The 14,033-nt window shown below is 39.5% G+C and overlaps 1 protein-coding gene across 1 annotated transcript in view; it reads right to left on the bottom strand.

Moving 5' to 3' along the window:
- Nucleotides 1–8,762, bottom strand: part of LOC132821072 (mucin-2-like) — a 30,988-nt gene extending 22,226 nt beyond the window's left edge. The window contains exons 1-3 of the mRNA XM_060833589.1: nt 8,658–8,762; nt 8,229–8,549; nt 5,533–5,796 (exon numbers count right to left, since the gene is read on the bottom strand). The gene's annotated coding sequence lies outside the window, so the exon portion shown is untranslated. The remainder of the gene's footprint in view (nt 1–5,532; nt 5,797–8,228; nt 8,550–8,657) is intronic.
- Between the last annotated feature and the right edge of the window lie 5,271 nt (nt 8,763–14,033).

Raw genomic sequence — 14,033 nt, 5'->3', positions numbered from 1 at the left:
CTGAGCTGAAAATGTGTTGCTGGAAAAGCGCAGCAGGTCAGGCAGCATCCAAGGAACAGGAAATTCGACGTTTCGGGCATAAGCCCTTCATCAAGAAGGGCTTATACCCGGAACATCGAAATTCCTGTTCCTTGGATGCTGCCTGACCTGCTGCGCTTTTCCAGCAACACATTTTCAGCTCTGATCTTCAGCATCTGCAGACCTCACTTTCTCCTCTAAGATCTGTCTGAACTGTCTTATATATATAGTTTCCTTTCTCTTTCATATTCTTTTGTGTAATAAATATTGTGTTCTTTTGTCAAAGAATATTGGCAGCCTTATGCAAATTTTTCAGTGACTAACCAACACAGTAATCAACTGCAAACACTAAGTTATGATCCATTATGCCAGGTTTCACTCTTGTCCAGTATTACCTTCAATGCGGATCACAACATAACAACCACACTGTCAAAAAGGTTACTTAGCATCTTTTCTTCATTTCATATGCACAAGACAACATTTTGTCAGGGCCTACCAGTTTAAAGATTCCTGCTTGGATTACATCTTTGCCTGATGCCTTGTTGGAGTTCATCTGCTTTATTGTTTTCTTGATCTCATCAATAGGAGGGATGTAAAGCACAATGAGAAATCTGGTTGAGGTTGTGAGCTTGACAGCAGTTGCTAAAGCATTTTACATATCTTTTGCTTATTTCTGCCTGATTTTTGATTGAACATCAGCTGAGAGGAATGATGTGGAAGCTGTCCTAGAGATCCATTGCAGAGATTTAACAGAACCAAAAAGCTTTTTTGAAGATGTGGCATTATGCACATTGCTGTAATTTTTCAGCCTTTCAACCCACCATCAATCTTGCATAACCCGCAGCCCTCAGTGCATTGCTCTTCATGTTTCAGAACCTGTCTATTTTGGAAGTAGAGGTTGAATTGTTCCATGAGACAGTATCTAGCTCTATTTTTATCCTGGAGGACTAGAGAGATGTATTTTTCATTTTCACAAAACCATCCCGATTGCACTTGTTCCTCCGATCTAAGAACAGTACTTGCTATTTCTGTGGCAATGTCTTTAAACTGGTTCCACTTCTGGACATTCTCCATCTAAAGGTATGCTAGCGTTGAGCTGTTGATCAATTGCGCTTGGAAATTGATTATAGCAAGCAATCTCACTCAGCTTAGATGCAGTAAAAGGGAGCTCTGACTGTTTACACTGAGTTGGCACAATTCACAGATAGAGAATTGTTCTGAATTATCTGCAATCTATCTTTACATTGTGTGGTACATTCCTCAGATATACAATGATGTAATTCATTGTGTGCTTTTAATTGCATGCAGTGAAATAGACTTGTACCCCTATCACCTTCTCCAAACGTTGTGTTGCTAATGTACAGATTGAATCAGTGAGAACTGGTGGCATATATGCTAGCAAGATGGAGAAAGACATTGACTTTCTTCCTACACTGTTGAACATTCCTCCCAATGCCTGATACTGCTTCAATAAAGATGGCAACCTAGGATCAGGTTGGCATAGTCTGATGTCATGGCCATGGCTGCTGATTCCTTAAGAGGAAGTCTCATCTAACCGCTACCTATCCAACAGGGTTTCAAGGATCATGCCCACAAAGCAGAGCAAAGATTTCCCACTGGCTGCCAATTCAGGACAGATATCAGGAGTGATGTAGAACAACTCCAAACTGCCAATATTTGTCCAGGTGCACAAAGACTTTTAAATATGGTATCAGCACCTGGATTGCAGGTCAATTCAGGATCTCCAGGGAGTGGCAAGTTGTTCCAGGAGCATTGCATGGCAAGTTGGGGTGGAAATACAGCCTGATACACACAAGAGCTAAAATGACAATTAAAGCAGTGAGTTTGGTAAGATATAGTGAGAAAACATCTTAGCCTCAAGGTGAGAATCATTCTGCAAAACTCAGCATTACTTATACATAACCCAAAAATGGCACGATCCTGCCCAATGAGCCAATCCAGATCCTTCAGGAACTTTTCTCAGGGCTGTTGAGAGTTGGTGTGTAGCCACTAATGATCATCACACGATGCATTTGTTTCTGTGAAATACACAGCAACATGATGTGCTTGTTCACAACAGGGAATGTAGTCACGTTTTCTATTAGAAATGATCTGATAGCCATTCTTACAACTTCTAAACTGACCTCAATTCCAGAGAGAAGTATGGCTGTCTCAATCTTTCTTTAGTGAGCCCTTACCAGCAAGCCTGTCTTACATAGTGTAACCAATATCAATGCACTGCCGTGCTGGATTTTGGCCGTGAGAGCTGCTCTCCTCTCAGGTCTTGTTGTACCATTTCTGACCAATACAGTCTAGATATTCCAGGTTCGTTCTGCTTCTCTGATTTTGCTGTTATTTAGCCACCTAGCAGATGACCTGCTAGCTGCGATAAGCTGACCAGATGTTTGGGGTACAATTTCTAAATCCTGCTGTCAGCAACAGGGCATTGCTGTCCTGAAGGGTGCTTCCCAGTTGCCCTGGATGCTGCTGAACTCATCTCCTGCTCTAGGGATAGAATTCGAATGGCCATTGGCCCAAGGATCACCTGTGAGAGCAAGTCTGTTCCATGACCTCTAGTCATCTCTTCCACCTGTCATTTCACCATGCCCCTGTTACTCCAGGACATCGGAAGAAAGACAGAGATGATTTCTTTTTCAAAAACCTGTGCAAGAATGCTTTTAAAATGGGAGAATCATTGCAAATGAGCAATCATACCCTCCCAATTGCAGATTCCTAAGTTCAGTGGCATAGGGAACCTTTGCTTCTGAAGACATTTTTGACTGTTGTGGGGACTATGGCATTGTTTGTGCCTTGTGGTGTCCTTCATGGTCCATGATGCTATGATCGGCTGCTTTCTTGGCCATTGATTTCTGCTGCCCAGTCATTGTGAACAGTCCTCATGCAACAGGTTGGCAACTCCCAATTTGATCTTGGTGAGGACACTGCAACGTGATTGGTTGTTTATCCTGGATGATATCTCAGTTACTGGATGCACAGTGGTTCAGTTGGTCTGCCACAATATCCAAATAAATGTCTGGAAAAGTGAACTCCACACTGACAGATTGCTAGGCTCTTGTGAATGGCTGACTTAAGTGTCTGTAGTAAGCTTTGTTGCTTCACTGTTGGCTGCAAAATTGAACCCCTTATGTGTTTTGGGATACGTTTTGAAAACCTACTTATCGGGGTCAGTGAAAAAAAACATCAGGTATAGGGAGCCAAAACTCCTAGGACATGCAAAGAAAGAAAATAACCAACAATGTTACAGAGGTCATTCTAGAAATATATAAATTAACTGATGGAGACTGACTAATATTTCAGTCACAACTCAAAAATGCTATCAAAGTTAATGCTGTTTTGATTCTTATTTTGTTGCAGGTCGTTCTACAATCATGGCGACAATAAAACAGACATTGCCCACAGCATTACATCCAATTGTACTTGGAAATTGCTTTTATCTTGGGCACATTTTTCTTCAAGTTTCACTCATTTCATCAAAAAATCTGAAAAAGAGTAAAAGTTTGGGGCTTTTTTTGAAAATATCTGGCCTTTTTTTAATCGCAGAGAGTTGCAATGACAGCATGCAGCTAATCACACATATGACAGAATGGCATTTTGTTGATTACCACAGAATTCCTGAGATCAAAGCATTATTAATTTATGTAGTTTGGGATATCAACATTTTTTTTAAAAAGGATATTTATGTACAACGGGAATGCTTCTCAGAGTAGAACAGAAGTAATCTGCAGTGGATCTCAGCTTTGGAATATGCCCTAGAACTGCAATGCAGGATATTAATGCCTTATAAACTATGTTTATGCTTTTTATCATCACTTGAAAAATAAAGAACAATAAATTTGATGAAAAATTCAATAAGACATGATTGGTAACATTAGGGATGAAAATGCAATAGACATGCACTTATTTCAGGTTTCTCCTACTGTTTTCTAAGGTGTTGAGCTAAATTTAAGGGATTGATTGTGGTCTTCAATCTTGAGTACGCTCAATGATCAGTCAACCATATAGTTAACTTTCAGCCTTGTTATTTATCCTGGGTATTCGCACCTCACATTAGCATCTTTGGAAGCTGATTGTTCCATTTTTGATAAAATTATCTCAATTGTTTTCTTGTGAGAATGTATGGAGTAGGCAGCAGTTTGAATTTTTCCAGAACACTCCCTGCCAATTTCCCAAAACAACCCAACCAGAACACTGTGGCCTGAATTAACAGACACACTAGCACCTCATCTTCCGCCTAGGAACCCTCCAACCACAAGGGATGAACTCAGATTTCTCCAATTTCCTCATTTCCCCTCCCCCCACCTTGTCTCAGTCCCAACCCTCGAACTCAGCACCAGCTTCCTAATCTGCAATCTTCTTCCTAACCTCTCCGCCTCCACCCCCACTCCGGCCTATCACCCTCACTTTAACCTCCTTCCACCTATCGCATTTCCAATGCCCCTCCCCCAAGTCCCTCCTCCCTACCTTTTATCTTAGCCTGCTGGACACACTTTCCTCATTCCTGAAGAAGGGCTCATGCCTGAAACGTCGATTCTCCTGCTCCTTGGATGCTGCCTGACCTGCTGTGCTTTTCCAGCAACAAATTTTTAGCTCTGATCTCCAGCATCTGCAGTCCTCACTTTCTCCTAGCTAACTATAGACAGTTTCAAGATCTGCATGTGTTTGGCAGGACAGTCTCTTCTGTGAATGTTACTTCTTGGCACTATCATCACTCAAAGGAAGGTGCCCCAATGATACAGAATTTCCTGCAAGTTGATTACTACAGCATGAAAGCACCATGTCAACCACAATCAGTAATACATAAAACTTAGTCTGCTTTGCAGAAATACGGGAAGAAATTGATAGGCATTTTGTTTTAAAATGATCAACAGGTACAGCATTTTCCTTATGAAAATGATGCATCAGCTCAACAGAAAATAGAACTTTTTCGAAAAAAGCAAGAACTACAACTATGCCAAAAATTGAAGATGGCATTTACTGGAAATCAACTCCCAACAAATGAAGCAAGCTGCCTCACCTGAACAGGGGAGGTTAAGTGCATTCATTCAAGCAACAGTGCTACACTGTTAGCTGTCAGAGAAAAGGGTCATATGGTGTATTTTATTACCAATAGAATCTATTACTTACAAAGGCATACAGTAATAGAGATACACAGCATGGAAACAGACCCTTCGGTCCAAATCATCCATATCAACCAAATATCCTAAATGGATCTATAGTTCTAGATTGCATTGCTTTTCACTCCATTAATTCCTTGGCTGTCTTCCTATTCCTGCACCCCCTGCTATTTCTAAAGGTTGAAAATATTGGAAATAATTTTAAAGGTTTACAACCATCATTTTCCCAGAGCCTATTTATTAATATTTGCAAAGGTGATCTGAAATTAACGTAATCCATCAAATGTAGTTTCAAATTTAATTTATAAGATTTTTATTTTAAATTTGTAACCATATTGTCTTTACTAAAGGAAGTCACAGAACATTGCTTTATACTTACCTGCACAGGTAAGTTCTCTTGGAGCAGTCTCGATTTTACTAACTGGATTTTCAATTTTACAAAAAAATGTTTTATTGCCGAATATCGAGGTAGAATTCTTCAGTGTAGCCTTCTTTCCATCAGATGAAAACACAGCATTGTCTTCAGTAAGTTTTTGGTCATTCAAATAGAAGTTAAATGGAATCCCTCCACGAACCTCACATGACATGAATACATCTCTCTCAGATACACAAGTAATATTCAATACCGGTGTTGATAGTTTCTCTGAAAAAGAAAAGAAAAAGTGGACATTCTGTACAAATTGTTTACGGGTCATTCTAAAATAGCAATAAATTTAGATGTTTGGAATTATTTATGTGCTATTACTGGGGTTTTGACATCAGCAAGACAAGTTCTCACTGAAGTAATCAAGTAATCCATCTGAATCTAAATATTATTATAATTTTATACCATTCTGATTTCCTGTTTTCATATTTTTATCACAATTCTTGTCTTTCCCTGTTAAAAATCATTATGTCCACATTTATTGAATTTTCTATGAAAACATATTTTGTGTTTAACACACTGTTGGGACATATGCATCCCAGGCTGGCCAGTATTTACAGCCTGACTGCAGTTGCCTTTGAAAAGTAGTGGTGAGTGGTGAGTAATTGCAGTCTACTTGGTTTCGGTAGACCGACAATGCCATTAAGGAGGGAATTCCAGGATTTCAACCCAGCCACACTGAAGGAATGGTGCTACATTTCCAAATCAGGATGGTGAGTGGCTTGGAGATAAATTTGCATGTGGTGGTATTTCCACATACCTGATGTCCTTGTCCTTCTAAATGGTAATGGTCATAGGTTTGGAAGGTGCTGTGTAAGGAACCTTGGTAAATTTCTGCAGTGCATCTCTGGCAGTTGTGTGGCATTCATGTTTCTTGCCACTTGTCAACCTACACTTGGATATTATTCACGTCTTGCTGCATTTGGGCATGGACTGCTTCATATCTGAGGAGTCACAAATGTGCCGAACATTGTCCAATCATCAGTAAACATTCCCATATCTGACCTTATGATGGAGGTAAGGTCATTGCTAAGGCAGCTAAAGATGGTTGGGCTAAGGACATTATCCTGAAGAACTCCTGCACATATGTCCTGAGTTGAGATGACTACCTACAACAACCACACGTATGCTTTATGCCAAGTATGACTCAAACAGCAAAGATTAGTCCTGCTAATTTGTGTTAACTACATTTTTGTGTCTGCTTCTTGATGCATACTTGGTCAATTGTGGCCTGGTGTCAATGGTCATTGCCATAGTATAGATGATATTGCCAATTTATTGTGGAATAAAGTCACTGGGTAGCTTTTTTGCAACCATATAATCAAAATATTTTTTAAAATGTTTTTAACTGAAAACTATTTGATATGCCATTTTTCCTTTGAAACTTACATTTCTAATGTCTACATTAAGTATTCAAACTATAATCTAAAATATTTATTTCACATGATTAGATATATCGTAATTGCCCTATATTCTGAAATATAAAAACTATGAACAGGTTTTTGACTTTTGAGTCATCCAAGATTTTTCTTCTGAAAAGGTGAAAGTTTTGTTGACTTATTTCTGAAACCATTGTTAACATCTCAAACCAGGCTGGGACGGAGGTCGCCTTGTCAAGCTGTCACACGCTTGAAATTAATATGATGCACCATAATTGAATATGAAAAGTGTTTATAGAAATGCCAAAACAAGCCGCTTCCCAAATTTGCAACTTATGTCTCTAAGGATTGAGTTGCACATGTACAAGAATTTTGACCCAAGAGGCATCATGTATACAGTGATGGATAAATTTAGCTGACACCTATAATAACACTGGAACAGCTTTCACATTTGTTCTCATATAAAATGGATGTGAGATTATGTCTTCTATTGTTCATGTCATGTGCTAATATTCCCAAGAAGAACATGAAATGCTGGGGTAACTTTGGAAGAAAAGTCATACTGGACTCAAACCATTAACGCTGCTTCATTTTCTACAGATACTGTCACACCTGTTGAGTTTCTCCAGTACCTGCTGTTTGTATTTCAGATCACTGGCATCTGCCATACTTTGCTTTTACTCTCAAGAGGAGCTTTGGGGTTGAAATTCATTTCGGAAGATTAATGAAAAAGAAAATCAAACTAAATGTAAAAATGATTAATAATACTAAATAAAATCACAGAGAACTGTGGTTGTTGTTTCTGAGGAAGGGTCACTCAACCCGAAACATTAACTCTGATTCCTCTCCACTGGTGTTGCCAGACCTGCTATGCTTTTCCAGCAATTTCTACTTTTGTTTAGAGTTAATAATACACAACCAATGGAGATATACTTTATCCCTATTGACCCAATACTTATAAGTTTACAATAATTCACTTTTTTCATTTTTATTCGAATGGAATAGCCTACTGCTCACCACATAATCCTATGCCTTTAAAGGATTAATAAAATATTAAAAGACAGACAGTATCAAGTGTGACAACAAACCACTGTAACAATCTATAGCAGGACAAGAATAGTGGCAGTACATCAGGTCAGTGTTGAACATGAATTGCACCCTATCAGATACTCAGAGGTGCAGATCTCGAAAGCTAGAGATCCTGAAATTACAACTCTCGAGGCAATTTTAAAATTTCTTAAAACTACAGAAACTATTTTTTCAAAAACTTACCAAGTAAACGCAATTTAAAATCTCGACTGCATTGAAGTTTTCCCTCATTGTTATGTACTTGGAATTTGTATTCTCCTTCGTCATCTTTTGTTGTGATGTTAAATTTCAGCGTGCCATTTGCAAAAGCTTCAACTCTATTGATAAATTTTCCATACACTTTAGAACCATTTCGGTATCGTGCAACTATTTGTGAGCTCCCTTTTAACCACATAAAGTCATTTTCAGTATTGAAGCTTTGATTGCAAACATTTACAAGTACTGTACTCCCTGCTTCGCTATAAACATCCTCTACATTCTCATTAGTTTCTATAAGAAACCATCCTAAGAGTAAACAGAAAACAAATGATAATTATTATAATACAAAAAAGTGACATGCTTGAAAACAATTATTTTCAACTTTTAAAAAATGTTCAATTTAGTTTATCTTACCAGAGACAGCTATCAGTAGGAAGAAGCTGCATTGTGAAGACATGCTATAGGAAGACATCCTGACTGGTTTTAACTGCCTGGTTAAAATTTGGATTTAATGTACAACCTTCTTCAGGGGAAAACTAAACAAAATATTGGAAAGTATTTTCAGGCACTTTAACCGGAAGGAAGGGAGGGGATAAACAAACTACAACCAAACTAAATTCTAACCCTTGTAGCCGAATGATTCAATTGCAATGAATATTTTAAAGAGGAAATTGTTTTTGATCTAAAGATCTCCTCGTAAATTATATGTAAAATATTATAGCTTCATATAATAAATATAAGAAATCTATTTCTCATTGTGAAAAAAATCAGAAAGCTGTCAGATTTAATGGCTGTTGAGTTCTGAAGAAGGATGACTGATTTCAAAGTATTAACACTTTTTCTTCCATAGATGGTGTTAAGTTTAATGAGCTCCTCCAACAATTTCTGTTTTGGTATGGCATATGACCATTCTCAATGAATCACAATTATCAATGTATAGTGTCCTATTGCCTTAGCTCTAAGGCAGTTTCCACTGTTCCAAGAAATAGTGGCTATCTGCTTACAAGGACATTTCACTGACCAGCTGGCCTGTGATTCCAGTGGACAGTTTGCTTGTAACAAAAGCCATACTCATCTATCTAATGTCTTTGGGGGAGTTCACTAGTCTGCTTAAACAATGTTTCTGCAGCATGGATTGTTCTGGATGAGCCCATCAGTAATTGGCAGAGCATGTGTCATTATGTGAGTGCGCGCTGCATAATCTTGCTATCCTGAAGCCACAGCCCTTGTGACCAGGTATAGAGTGACCAATTGAGGAGAAGATGGGGAATGAGGAAATGGAGCAAGAAAAGGATGAGGAGGAGAAAGAAGAGGAAAGAAAGAGGTAGTCAGCACATTCCCTTTTTGCTGAAATGTCTGCGTGCAACTTATCCAACTACAATACAGTGAATGGAGCCCCTTCTGCATGAATCAGGAACATTCCTGATTAAGGGCTTATGCCAGAAACGTTGACTCTCCTGCTCCTCAGATGCTGCCTGACCTGCTGTGCTTTTCCAGTGCCATACTTTTCAACTCTGACTCTTCAGCTTCGGCAGTCCTCACTTTCTCTCATTCACAGCAAACCTTCCAGTAGGTGAAGGTGGTAGCACAATGGCAATGTCATCTATAAGTAATTCAGAACATCAGCCCAAGGATTCAAATCCCACCACAGCAGTTTGTCTGAAATTTGAACCTAATAAAACTCTGGTAACCAAGCAGCCAATGGGTATTGTTATAAAATGTTATCTTGGTTGATAATGTTCTTTAAGGAATGTCTTTTTATGCTCACAGCATGTGGATTTCACTGGCATTTGTTGCCAATCCCTAGTTGTCCAGAGGGCATTATGAGTTAATCAGATAGTTGTAGGTCTGGAGTCACATGTCGGCCAGACCAGATAAGTACAGAATCTTCTTCCCTGAAAGGCATTAGATGTTCATTTTTACAACAATCAACAATAGTTATATGGTCACCAGTAGGCCAGCTCTTTATTTAAGACTATACTGAATTCAAATTTCATCCTCCCATCTGAAATGGTGGGATTCTGAACTCTGAATAAAAACTGAAAGAACTACAGATGCTGTAAATCAGTGCCAAAACCAGAAATGAGTGGAAAAGCTCAGTAGGTCTGGCAGTGTCTGTGGAGAAAAATCAGAGTTAATGTTTTGGGTCGAGTAACCCTTCATCAAAACTGAGTCAAACCAGACTCAAAACATTACATCTATTTCTCTCTCTACAGATGCTGCCAGACTTGCTGAGTTTTTCCAGCATGCTCTGTGATTGGTTCTCTTCACCACTGTTTGACCAGTTTAGTATTCTTAGATGTCTGAAAGCAGAAATGCACAAGACAAGGTGAGGGGAGGTAGAAAAACAAGACATGGTGCAGCTTGTAAACCTAGGTTGTGGTTGAAGGACAAGTGGGATGTGAAGATAGGGATTAAATAGGAACATATCATTATGGTCATGTTACAGCTGTACAGGACATTGATTAGGCCAGTTTTAGAACATTGCATGCAATTCTAGTCTCATTCCTATTGGAAGGATGTCATAAAACTTGAAAGGGTTCAGAAAAGATTTACAAGGATATTGCCAGGGTTGGAGGATTTGAGCTATAGGGAGAGGCTGAACAGGCTTGGTCTGTTTTCCATTGGAGGATGAGGGATGACCTTATAGAGGTTTATAAAATCATGAGGGGCATGGATAGAATAAACAAACAAGGTATTTTCCTTGGGGTTGAGGAGTCCAGAACTAGAGGGCAAGGGTTTAGGGTGAGAGGGGAAAGATATATAAGGGACCTAAGGGGCAACGTTTTCACGCAGAGGGTGGTGCATTATGGAATGAGCTGCCAGAGGAAGTGGTGAAGACTGGTATAATTACAGCATTTAAAAGGCATCTGGATGGGAATATGAATAGAAAGGGTTTAGAGGGATATGGGCCAAGTGCTGGCAAATGGGACTAGATTAAGTGAGGACATCTGGTCGGCATGACAAGTTGCACCGAAGGGTTTTCTTCCGTGCTGTATATCTTTAGGACTCTAACTATGACTCTATCTTCAAGCTTTCAACCACACTACCAGCCATGGCTTCAGACATAGTATTCGGTTCAGTATTAGTGAGCACCATCTGCTACTGGGGTGAGGATATGAAGCTTTGCCTGATCCTTACACCCACCTCCCACCACCAATTCAGTGCTGCTGCCACTGAAAATGAGTCACTTTCACCAGCAAGAGAAAAGTGTGTCAGTTAGTGTGGAGCAATGTGTTTAAATGATGTGGCTGTCATGGTTGAATAGCTGGCCATGTGTGCCAGCTGTAAGATGTAAGTGTGAAACGTGCAGCAGTAGAAAATTTATAAATGCAAGTTAAATAGAAGGAATGGTTAATGGAGATTTTTGATATGTGACTTGTGGTTTGTGGCCAATATGAATTGTGTGAGGCAATTGTTTGGGTTCTGTATTTGAAGGTATATTCACTAACTGCAATGACTCATGTCAAGGCAAATGGACTTTGTGTAGCATTGCATCCAGTTCCCTGGACCCACACTCTTGTCACTGAGTGTGATGTTTGTCAATTCTCTGAGAATTTGTCTGAAGCATTTCCACGCTCCCTAAGGATAAGTGTCACCTCACCTCCTTTGCATCTACTACTTCAAGGACTCTGGTGTATTTTCAAGGGCTCCAGTGTAACACCAGAGAACACTGAAATACATTGTTTGCTATGTAGGGCCATAACTCAGTATTTTTCTTAGTCATTGTTTTTTCTGAATCTCTGGTCTTGACTTTATTAGATTTTTAGTGATGGGCTGGGGGAAAGGGCTCAGGCAGGATGTGATGGCTGCGATGATGGAGTGGGAAGACAGGGTGGCATGTGTTTTATCTTCACACTGATATGCCAAGTTGCCAAGAGAACATTGTGTCCCTCCTCCCAACCCAGAGATCAATTTGGCAAACTATGGGATCCTTTCTGCCTCCACTGGCACTTAGCCAGCAGTAAAGAGGTTCCCCAACACACAAGAAGATCACCAGGTAAATCCTGTGATTGGTCAATTACTCTTTGGTGTAGACAGACAACCTGGGTCCTGGTGGAGCCAAACACCCTACTTTCAAACGCAAAGGTGGAACTCCATTGTTGTCTCTATTGATTGAAACCCAAACATAGCAGTTCAGAAATTTAAAGGTATACTTTTTAAATTGTAAATAAGCACCTCGTATTAGTGTTAGTGATCATGAATCAAATTGATTATCATTAAAAAAAATCTGACTCACTAATTCTTACAGGAGAGGCACTCTGCAATTCTGACCTGACCTAGTCTAAATGTAACTCCCGAACCATACTAATTAGTAACCGTTCTCTGAAATAGCCTAGCAGGACAATCTAATGTAGTAAACGATTATAAAAATGTCTGATTAGAATAAACCACATAGATCAAATGACTTCAGGTACCTGAAATGCAAGAGCACACCCTGTCTGGTCAACCCTACAAAGTCCTCCTCACTGACATCTGGGAGCTTGTGTCAATGCTTGTACAACAGACAAATAGCCTGACATTGTTATATTCATAGAATCAGATCTTTCAGACAATGATATAAGCTCCTCCTCTATCGCCACCTCTTGGTATGTTCTGTCCCACTGGCAGCGCAGATGCACTAGGGATGGTTGCACAATGGAACAGGGTATCCAAGCACTCATGAGTATTGATTTCAAACGCTATAATGCCTCATAGTACCAGTTCAAATAAGGAAATCTCTAGCTGCTTTCCACCTCCCATCCTCCATTAACCAATAATTCAGTACTCCTTGATCGACACCACTTTGAAGAGGCACTGACAATAATAAGAATATAAAATGTACCGTTGAAGTGCACTTCAATGGCCATCATCAGGAATGACTCACTAACAACATTATTGCCCAAGCTGGCTCACTCCTTAAGGCTATGTCTGAAAAATTGAGCCTATAGCAAGTGGTAAAGGAACCAACAAGACAGAATCCTACTTAACCTCATCTTTGTCAACCTACTATGGAAGATTTGGTCAGAGTGACCACTGCACAATCTTTGTAGAAACAATGTTCCATCTTCACACAAAAGAAACTGTCATGTTATTACGTGGCACTACCACTGTGCCAGATGGGATAGATTCAAAACAGATAGAGTTTAAAATTGGACATCCATGAAGTGCTGTATGCAATTAGCACCTGAATTAGATTCAACCACAATTCAAACTACAAGCTCATGGCCCAGCATAACCAAAATTTTATTAATACGATTAAATCAGGATACCAACTTGGCTTAATGCAGTACTTTGCATACCTAAAAATAAGATCTTAAACTGGTGAAGTTACACCATAAATAATGTTTATATTAACACCAGAAACAGTATGCTACAAACAATGTAAGGAATCTGAGCTCCTAAGTCCTGCCACATCCATTATGAAAGGTGGTGGCCTGTCAAACAACTAATGGGGCACAAGAAGCTTCACAACCACTCCCATTCTCAATGAGGTCAGAAAAAGGTACAGCAGTACAAACTGCAAGATCGAAGCATTTATAAGCATCTTCAGTCAGAAGTGTCAAATGAAAGTCCATCTTGATCTCCTCCCGGTGTCTTTGGCATCAGTCAATGCCAGTCTCCAGTCAATTTGATTCACTCCACATGATATAAAGAAATAGTTATGAGCTCCCCCTCCCAACCTTTATGAAGTGCAGGCTAACTTTAAGTGGTGCAAGCCCTCACACTGTGCACCTTTATACAAGCACGTAAGCACTCAACACTATGCTTTGCCTTTTCCTGCACCCTGCAATCATTTAAATGATCAGA

The sequence above is a fragment of the Hemiscyllium ocellatum genome, chromosome 12 (genome assembly GCF_020745735.1).
Source record: "Hemiscyllium ocellatum isolate sHemOce1 chromosome 12, sHemOce1.pat.X.cur, whole genome shotgun sequence".
Classification (NCBI taxonomy): domain Eukaryota; kingdom Metazoa; phylum Chordata; class Chondrichthyes; order Orectolobiformes; family Hemiscylliidae; genus Hemiscyllium; species Hemiscyllium ocellatum.
This window is presented reverse-complemented; position numbering and strand designations above follow the sequence as displayed.